Consider the following 10,885-nt stretch of genomic DNA (forward strand, 5'->3'; position numbering starts at 1 on the left):
TAAACCCCCTCTATCTGGAAGGGAAAATAGATACGTCCTGTTTAACCAGGTCAGGTGAGGTGAAATTTGGTTTAACGTCGCGTCCAAGATTATTGCGACGTCCATGCACGTGTTTGTGTTGCTGCTTGTACTAGTCCGGACTGATGCCGATTTATAGTGCTAGCTCACTGAGATACCATGCCGCAGTTTAACATGAATACCCCACTCATACACAGTAATGGTGCCGACCAGTCCTTGTTTTAGCCCCTTAATGCCGAGCGCCAGACAGGGTAACAACAAGTACCATCTTTTATCGTCTTTTGGTATGACGCGGCCGGGGATCGGACCCCGGACCTTCCGCTCTCCGGGCGGACGCTTTACCACAAGACCATGGAGGCGGTCCCTGTTTAACCAATGTACGTTATATTTGTTTCATGTCAACAAAGAGACATATTCATCACCAGCTCTGCATCACTGCCAAACTACGTGTTCTACAAATTCGTCCCAAATCGCAGGCATCACTCCATTCCACGCCCACCCATCAAAGACAACCCTGCTTCTGGAACAGTTACTTCATCCAAGCCAAGCCCTTCCCGCCAACCAACTGCCCCAATTCCTTCTGACCCAACCCGTGAAGATCCGGGGTAGAATAGGTCTTCAGCAACCCATGCTTGCCGTAAAAGGCGACTATGCTTGTCGTAAGAAGCGACTAACGGGATCGGGTGGTCAGGCTGGCTGATTTGGTTGATGCATATCATCGTATCCAAATTGCGTAGATCGATGCTCATGATGTCAATCACTGGATGTCTGGTCCAGATTCGATTATTTACAAACCGCAGTCACTTAGCAGGACTATTGCTGAATGCGGCGGTAAGCAATAAACAAACAAACAAATCCTCCTGACCACAAATATAGCATTGCTCCCGCCAACAAACCCTGACCCAAACCACCAACTCCAAAAGACCAAAGGACGATGACACACAGACATACGTATAAGCAAGTGGTCATTAGTAGACAATGCTCCACTCTGTCCTGAATGCTTGAAATCTAAGAATGATGGAACCACTGACAAAACGGTGTCTGGTGTTTCACTGTTCCTCCGGAGATCAGGAGTGGATATTACGGAACACGCAAGCCCGAGATTGGTAGTTATTGCTACTTCCAGATGCTATGGCAGTGCTGTAGACTCATCAGTGTAGCAACTATAGTGAGACCTATGCTGTGTTGGTCGTAGTCGTACACTTTAACATAGCGTCGCTGAATACGTCTTCAAGTCATTGATTGACATTTGAAAGTTGGTAGAACAAGAACCATAGATGCCCATATGTGAAACAACTTGTTCAGAACTCAATCTGTCTTCATAGTTAATGTTTCTAATGGTAAAAGAAAAGAAAACATCCTATAAGTGAATTTAACTTTGGTAGGCGTCTATTAGCAATTTTCAAAATTGTTATCCATGATAGTTTCCCGTCTCCTGAGTCAATGCTACTTCGGTAGCACGACAACAAGCGTGTGATATCGGTAGGCGTCTATTAGCAATTTGAGAAAGTGTTATCCAATAAAGGTTCTTGTCTTCATAATCAATGTTACTTCTGTTAAAGAAAGACAAACAGTAGAAAGGCGTCTCTATTTCCATCGAGTCTTCTCAAAGCAACGGGGCTGCTTGTGTACAGTATCACAATACCCACCATGCAGAAGACGTATCAGAACAGCGCGATCATGGTGCTCGAGAACCTTCAGAATAGCGTCAAGGCAAAGAAGGCGATATGCTTGTTGACCAAGTGCCAGAATTGATACCATGGCACTTGTTGACACGACTGAGAGGGCAGAAGGGACCGTGTCCCCTCTCTGTGGCTCACTGCAGTCTCTGAAACCAAATCCCAAGTCGAGTCAGTGCTTTGAGCTCTCATCGGCAGATGCCTGAGGGAAGAACCCGTGATCTGTCCACGGAGTATTTAGGTTCTCCGATATCTATTCTTTACCTCACGTTTTTATTTTAAATTATATTCCTCCTTCGCTTGCGTCATGCTCCGAAAGCATTTTAGATATTTGTTTTTAGCTTAGGCAAATATGCCCAACTCTTCGGTGTTTGAACAGCGATCGTCAAGTTGGTTCGCTGAGGTTATTGTTCAGTAAACATACTATAAGCATTAGAGGTTGCAATACCGGCCCCACACCCGTTGTTTAAAGACTATGGTATGGGTAATAAGAAAGAGAATCTACCCCATTTGACTGAGAATATGCTGGGCACAGAATATTGTTTACTTCCAGCGGCTACACCAGTTGAGCCGACCGCAGAGGAAGGTATGCACTCGTCGGCCCCTGGCGGGTACACAGATAGGGTTACAGCTACTCTAGGGGTGGGGAAAGCGAGGGGGACGCAGGCGTCTGTTATCACTTTCATCATACACCGTAAGAATCCGGTGTGTATCGTCCGTGACTTAAGTGGTCATATGTACACTGCCGAGACATAGCAGGAACTTAGCAATATATACACTCTTGGGTCAATTAGAATCACTTTCAGTACAAGGGGCATTCTTTTGTCGTTTACAGGCAATACAGCATGTTCTTTTGTTTAAACATAAACACAATTTAATGGAGGTTTTTTATTCAATATTTTGTTTTTCTTGTATGGTTATTGGTAATGTTCAATTCTTATCATTGCGCAGTGCTCTTGTAATATTTGATTGTTTCATGATTAAATGACGACGGTGGTATGTTCTGCGACATGCATTAGTTAATGGTGATTTGATTTATGATTGTTATGGTAGTGGTGGAGTAGACTAATTGACCCGGAGGCGATAATTCCGCCTTGAGCTCCTTAAAGACATTCCAAGTAAACATGGAATGGTAAAATTGAAGAAACGGGCGTTAAATATTTAAATATTGACGATGTTGACATCTAATGTTCGAGAATACCCTGCTGGTGAAATAAATGACCCCTCGGTCTCTACCACGACGCTATGTATTCGCGCTGTGGTGACATTTTTATGACCAGCGGAGAACACTTCGCGGAACGGTCGCGATGAAAGGGGCGTGTGTTTTGTGCAGTAGTGTAGTTTGAATTTGGCTCTTCAACGGACGCCATCGTTAAAATTAATCGTCCAATGGTACATTTTAACACTTGCCATACTTGGCGAGTGATGGACGCCAATGTGGGTCCGATGTAACATCATTAATGTGCTATAGCATCTCTTACGAAAGCGAAATGCTTTATATCTTCGTATACTGCTGCGTGGTTTACGAAACAGACGTTTCACTTGTATGATTTCATCGAAAGATGTCTCATCACAACCTTTCGTAACTTACGCCTTTCGCTGTGCATTTAGGTAGATTGTATATGTTGGAGTTACACTACTGTAAATAAAATAAACGTTCCCCTGAATGCGACGAGTACGCGATCGCTGAGACTTGCTTGACCAGTAGTGCAAACACAAATTTCCCAACTCCGCGACTTGGGGCACACAACTCGCGCTGCGGTAGCGATGTAAGGCTGTTTGTTTTGAGTAGTAGTGTACCTCGCCATTTTATATGGTTTAGGTCTTGGATGAAGGATCCGGTCTGTTCACAGCAAACTGTACATATTCAACGTCATGTTTTTCAAAGTGGTGCGCCCATTTGTACTCAAACTTAGGAGTCATGGTGAAATTCAAGTGAACATGACTGACTCATTTATATCTGCAGCATGCGTCTACCTCAGTAGCACATTAATTGCTGATTAGAAGAGGGAAATAACATTGATCACGTGATATGTAAGTTGATGCTAACTTAAGGGCATCCTGCATCTCGGGAAATATAAACGTGAGCTATGTTAACAGTACACAATTATTTTTGTTTCTGAAGACATATTTGAAAACGAAACATTTCTTTACAAGATTTGTCTACACAGTCCTGTTAAATCGAAGTGGTACTGATTAGTGTAATTATGGATTTGGCTTATCCGTATCGGTATCTCTTCTGTTGGCTTCACTAATACTGAATGTCATTATGTGTGATGCGATGTTGAAATGTCTGTCTGATGGACTGTGAGGTGAAGTGACGTGAGAAGACGTTTTTGTTTCACGTTAGATGCTGTGTCTGAGTCATATCAGTCAGCGGTGTGATGAGTGAGTGAGTGAGTATGGTTTTACGCCGCTTTTAGCAATATTCCAGCAATATCACGGCGGGGGACACCAGAAATGGGCTTCACACATTGTACCCATGTCGGTAATAGAGCCCGGGTCTTCGGCGTGACGAGCGAACGCTTTAACCACTAGGCTACCCGACCAGCGGTGAGATGAATTATTTCCCCAAATGCTAAATGGCACAGCTTTCAACAAACCTTCACGTATAACATTGATAGCTTTTAGGTCACAAGACCTTTACAGGCGTTTTAAATTAATGAACAACATGATCTTGGAGTGCATATTATTATGTACTTGCTGAAATGTTTACAAATCTAATTTTGTTTTGAATTGTTCTTATCGTGTCTGTATCGATGTTTTTGAATTTACATATTCAAACTTCTTCTTTTTTAAATCGTCTTATTGTATTTTAACGACATTACAATTTCACGTTTACCCTACAAACCACACGTCCTTACAGTTTTTTGCGGGTGATAACACCATTCATTCATTGACAGGACAGAATCAAATACGCCAAAAGCTTTTCAGCACCTGTCGTACAAAAGAAAAACATCTTCTGTATAGTGGCTTTAAATTACCCCAGACAAAAACCTCATTACCGACTAAGCGTGTCTACTCACTTAAAGTAATCTATTTCAATCCTTGTGTTCATTTCATATGTCAGTAAACCGTTGACGAGCGCAACGATGTTAATATCACTGCCAGAGACAGGTGCCCGTTGCTTGGTAACCTGATATACATCAAAACATGTACATTAAATTGCATTTTTCAATTTAAAAGACACTTTGAGTCAGACATGGAAATGGGTTCTTTGTATGAGAATGAATTCCAATTGAAATGGGTTGAATTCTCTTCTCAAAGTTGTTCTGTATTGAAATGTTCTTTTCCTTTTCTCAGTTGATGCGAAGTTTCAACTTTTGTAATTTACTCGAGATTATATCAGTGAATCTTTAATGGCACGTTTTGTAAGTTAACCTTTCTACTGTCAACATATATTTTTCAGATGACAGCATAAATAAGTTATTATTTTCAATATATCCAAATGGCGAATTGAAACAAAGAATCTCGTCTTGACGTTTTAACAACATTTAGTTGACATTCTGAGCACTGTATTTTAGTTTTTTGTCATCGTTATCCATAACGAATCTAATGAAGTATTTTATTCTATTTTCAGAATGGATTACTTTTATAATAATAAAGGATTTTCCACCAAGGTAAGCTTGATTCTGTTCCAAATAACAATTGTACAGCGCGCTACTACAATCATTACACAATGTAGTGTGTATGAAGCCGTACAACATATATCATATGGAAGACTAAATGTATAACATTTCTAAGACTAAAGTATATAGCATATAGAAATATATTGCCTTAAAAAAAGTTCAATGTATAAATCTTTATACGTTTATGTGTATACAGATTCCGCTGTAAAGCATTTGAAAGACTAGGGCCTATAGTAAATAGAAGGCTAAGTGTGCAGCATATAAAGTTCACGTACTAGAAAGTAAAGAATATAAAAGACTTTCAAATACAGCGCCAACAACGTATATAGCATGCATAAGACAACAATGAATAGAGACTTGGGCGTATGGCATTTGTAAGACTACAATGTATGGTACATGTAAGACTAAATCTTTTTATCACATGGAATCATTTGCGAGCATTGTTCGGCGCCGTTACGGTGTCAGTGCAGGGAACGTGATAGTATCGGGAGACACCAAGCCCTGTACCGGGGGAGGGGAGATACAATCTGGGGGCAGGCCACGGCTCCGATCAGCCTTACCTGGCAGATTTACGTTGTGTGCTATTGTTAATGGATGAGTGAGTGAGTGAGTGAGTTGGCTACTATTGGTTTCACACATTATACCCATTATATGAGGGGAAGCGTGTTATATTATTATTATTATTATTATTATCATCATCATCATCATCATCATCATCATCATCATCACCATCATCATTATTTTTATTATTATTGTTATTGTTATAGCTAACGAAGGCGATAGTTTTGCATATTGAAGTCATTTCCATAAATTCCGCTTCTCGATGTGGTCATACTGATATGTGTAGCTTCTAACCCATCAGCACACTCCAGCCAACCCATTAGGCGTAGCTAGTTGTTGTATAGTGCTATACCGTCGCTGCAGACCACGTTAAACATCCGTCCCTCACCCACTCACGATGTCACAGTCGTAGCGCTGAGACTGAGTTCAGAAAGCCATCTTAACCGCTAAGACAGTTGTAAGCCCAATACTTTAACACAGTGTCGACAAAATCGCTTTGTGGAACGGGCCGTTACTAACAAAGCAGCCTCGGCGTTACGACTACCACAAACCAGTGTTACAGTAGGAGAGTTACGACGTCTTAGTGCTATTTGCGGCTTGCATAACACGGCCCTCGACCGCAAGTTCTCATGTTGATAAGCACTCAGATATTCTTATACCAGAGTGCCGTCGACCAATCCTCCATTCGGGACGAGATTTTTCAACTTGTAGCATATCCTATAAACCTCACGACCCTTCAGTCTACTTGGGTAGCGCCTGGGACAAGGTGTACACCCAGCCCAGGCCGTCCTGCGTGCTAACATGCGACTTCAGCCGTATGAACTGATACTCAGCTAGGAAACGGTTCACTTGATAAATTACCCCGAACTTGAAGCAAGTATTTGGAATCTCGTTCATCTAAGAGTAAAGTAGTAATTTCTAGCTATCTATCCCCCTCCGTGACTGTGTCGCCGGGGAGGAGGAATTCCCGCATTCCTGGGGGTAGCGGGGTATCTGAGGGGGACGCCGCACACCCCCTTATTTCTGGCTATCTGTGACACGGGTAGATAACAACAGGCTTAGGCCTACCTCATTATCAAACCTGGTCCCTCGTAGGGTTTACCATACCCTGCGGTACTTTGATTTAGTTGCCCCCTTGTTTTTCTTGTTTAACAAATTTAGCGGGTAACGGTTCAGTTTAGATAAAACTATTAACACCTCCGATAATGAAGGTCTATTCTGTGTGCTTCGTGCTTCCAACAGCACTACTCGTGCGTTCTGAAGAAGGTTAAGTGTGTTAAAAATTTAGTTCTAACCAAATCCTTTAAATTTCGATATGGTTTGGGGTTTATTGTAAGGGTACCGGGACTCAGCCATTTTTATTGTTATCTGGTTTGAGCAATAGCATTATTAAGTAATATTACATTTCTAACACAAATAACAACATACGGGAGTTACCTGACAGGTCGACATGAGGGAGAGGCTCGACCCAGAGGTCCGTCCATGGTACGACCCAGAATACGTAGAGGGCGTCATGGAAAATGATAAATACACAATTCTTTGGAACAGGTCCATATGCTGCCTCAGGCCTATCCAGGCCAGCAAACCTGATCTTGTCCTTTTTGATAAATCCAGTGAAATCATTTATATTATTGAATTTCCCTTTTGACACAAATGTTATTGACAAGATTCAGAAAAGACATGGCAAATATGCAGACCTCGCTTTCGAAATGTCACGCTTGCATCCCAAGTACCAAGTTGTGCGATTCTCGATTGTTCTCGGTGCCTTAGGTTTGGTACCTCCCAATCTGTTTTCTGACATTGGGAGAGTATCCAGGTTTGCTACCAGGAATACAGCCCTTCCGACAGTCTAGGTAATGCAGAAGGATGCAGTGTTGGGGAGTCTTCACATTCTCCGATAAGTTCTGGGTGGGTTTGACTAGGCAGTGCTTCCTGGAAAAAATCCCATTCGCTGTCTGGGCTGCGTGTAGAGGGGGCAAGGGCCCTGAGCTGATGATGAGCCTAACCAGCCGGACTGTGCCAGGATCACCCAAACCCTCTTTCCTGCATTTTTCATTTTTATCTGTAAATAATAATAATGATAATGATATGATGATGATGATGATGATGATGATGATGATGATGATGATGGTGTAAGCACCATACCCAAGCTCAAGAGCGCGACATCGCTAAGAACGAATATACCAAACTTAACATAATAATTTTATTTTGTAAGTATACCAGCGCTTTCATGAGGTCATGATGACATATATGAATATGTACGCAAGTTGGTCGTGGGTTCATAGTGCACGCGGTTAGCGGTTGCTTATATTGATTTTTGATTATGAATTAATTAGTTTTTATGAAATATTATGTATTATTAATTTTCATTCATTCGGCAGGAGCGAGATTTAGAAAATGCATATTTCAAGAAATATTAGGATTTTGTAGTTCGCTCGTACACTTGAGCATTCTCTGTTTGCGTGACGAAAGGAAGGTCGTTATTACATACTCTGCGCTGTGTGACTAAATCCTTTGTCTCGAACTCCCAATACCCTGGAGATAGAATACGGTGAAACATCGTTGTCTCGAACTCCCAATACCCTGGAGATAGAATACGGTGAAACATCGTTGTCTCGAACTCCCAATACCCTGGAGATAGAATACGGTGAAACATCGTTGTCTCGAACTTCTTAGACCCATGATACGAAATATGGTGAATCCTCGTTTTCTCGAACTCCCTAGAACCTGGAGATAGAATATGATAGACCCTCGTTGTCTCGAACTCCCTAGACCCTGGATACGGAATATGGTGAATCTTCGTTGTCTCGAACTCCCTACATCCTGGAGATAGAATACGGTCAAACATCTTGTACTCGAACTCCCTAGACCCTGGATACGGAATATGGTGAATCCTTGTTGTCTCGAACTCCCAATACCCTTGAGATAGAATACGGTCAAACATCTTGTACTCGAACTCCCTAGACCCTGGATACGGAATATGGTGAATCCTCGTTGTCTCGAACTCCCTAGAACCTGGAGATAGAATACGGTCAAACATCTTGTACTCGAACTCCCTAGACCCTGGATACGGAATATGGTGAATCCTTGTTGTCTCGAACTCCCTACATCCTGGAGATCTGATGAAACATCTTTAACTCGAAATCTCTAGACCCTGAAGAATATTTGTATTTGTTCTATTTGACACTCGACATCGCGACTTATATTCGGGTTATTGAGATTCGACTGTAAATAGAAAGTATCAATATAGTAGTTACATGCCGACCACGTCAAAAAACCAGAGCGGAGATACAGGTTTGTCATAGTTAGTGTTTTACAAGTACAGATCAAATCCATTTAATGAAATTCTCAACATTTTGTGAACTCGTATCACGTGCTCTGTTATAACATACAAATACGTGGGATATCATCGTCAAAGCCATGTTTTCTATAATACATTTTATTTTCATTTTATCATTCAGAAATTTTAATACATTGCTATCATATTGCTGATGCAAACTGATGTCGGTCATACAAAGTAAAAATATATGTAATATGTTCGAAAACACCTATCCCGTCCTGTTTGATCAATACTAGATTACCACATCATAAAAAAAATAGAAATACATAGATAAAAAGTAGTACAGAAAAACAAAGTCATAACGCTCTGAATAACATCATGTATTTTCCACGAGAATCCTATTTTGTAAATTGTCAGCAAAACATGTCAATCTGTCCATTAACATATTTAACTTGTTTGAATGTCATAACGTTGTAGAACCTATTAACTCATGTGATGCCGCTGTCCTGTTTAAACAGTTAGAATCATAAGCGTCTGTAGTCAGAATGACACTCGCTGGTTTGCGCCAGAACTGACCGCTATATGTCAGAACGGTGTTATTACGGTAGTTATTCGACATTAGACGCTAACGGGTCATGTATTACAACCGTCAGGGCGAGATAACACGCCATTAGTGGCCGGCTAAGTGGGTGGTAATGCCAGTCCCTACTGCGAGTGTTATGCAACACCCGCTAAAGTTAGGCGACATTAGGCTCTCGATGGGGTAACAATTGCAATTGGGACTCTTCGTTTTCCCATCAATAAAAATGGACAATCGGGGACCTATTCATCTCCGCTAATGGTCAGCCTTCCTATTCAATCTGACCACTGTCCAGTAGCCTTGTGTGACAACAAGGGTATAGGTATCCAGGGTCACTGTCCGTTGTCATTTTCTGTAAGAATGATCTGATGATAATGGTAAGAAAACAGAATAGCCTTCAAGAACAATGATCTATCGGCGCGCCGAAGATCTGATTACATGAATAGAATTGGGAGGGTAATGATTGCGTATGAGGAAAATGATTGTCTATATCGGTGGCAAAAGAAAATGATTACGTGTTGGCCGATATCTTATAATAATAAAAGAGGTGGAAGATAGAGAGATTATTAGCATCATGGGATGAACCTTTGATGCCATGGTAGAAAGGTAGGGTTGATATGGGTGTACATTATTCGTTGCCGTGATAGAATGACCGAGTTTATGAAAGCTGTAATTTGAGGGTGGCTGTGTGTTTGGATGCAACATTAGATAATGCGAAGTAACAATGACACTTGACGTGATGATATAACGACATTACCGTTTTCCCTCTTTGAATAATGATTTGTCATTTCAACAAGGAGAACATCAGGAATTCACATTGAATGGAAGTCTACAAAAATGAGGTTGCATGGTTGCGTATATTCACGTCACGGGTGCATTGTGATAAAACGTTTAGTACATTTTATTGCATTTTAGTTACATGTAAGTATATCTACCGGATCACGTACCTTGTTCTTAATGTTAGATATCATTATGTTTCAGATTTTATTTTCATGCTGATAAATTCATATAATATTCATTACACATCTATACCACAAGCAGTGTTCATGGTACGATTACGGCTATATCTTAAGCGTCTTTATGAATCATTATTAAATAGCGATAAAATAGGTGTTCGCGAAAAGGTGAGTATATCCTG

This window comes from Haliotis cracherodii, unplaced genomic scaffold (assembly GCF_022045235.1).
Source record: "Haliotis cracherodii isolate W230 unplaced genomic scaffold, xgHalCrac1.p SCAF_7, whole genome shotgun sequence".
NCBI classification, from domain to species: Eukaryota; Metazoa; Mollusca; class Gastropoda; order Lepetellida; family Haliotidae; genus Haliotis; species Haliotis cracherodii.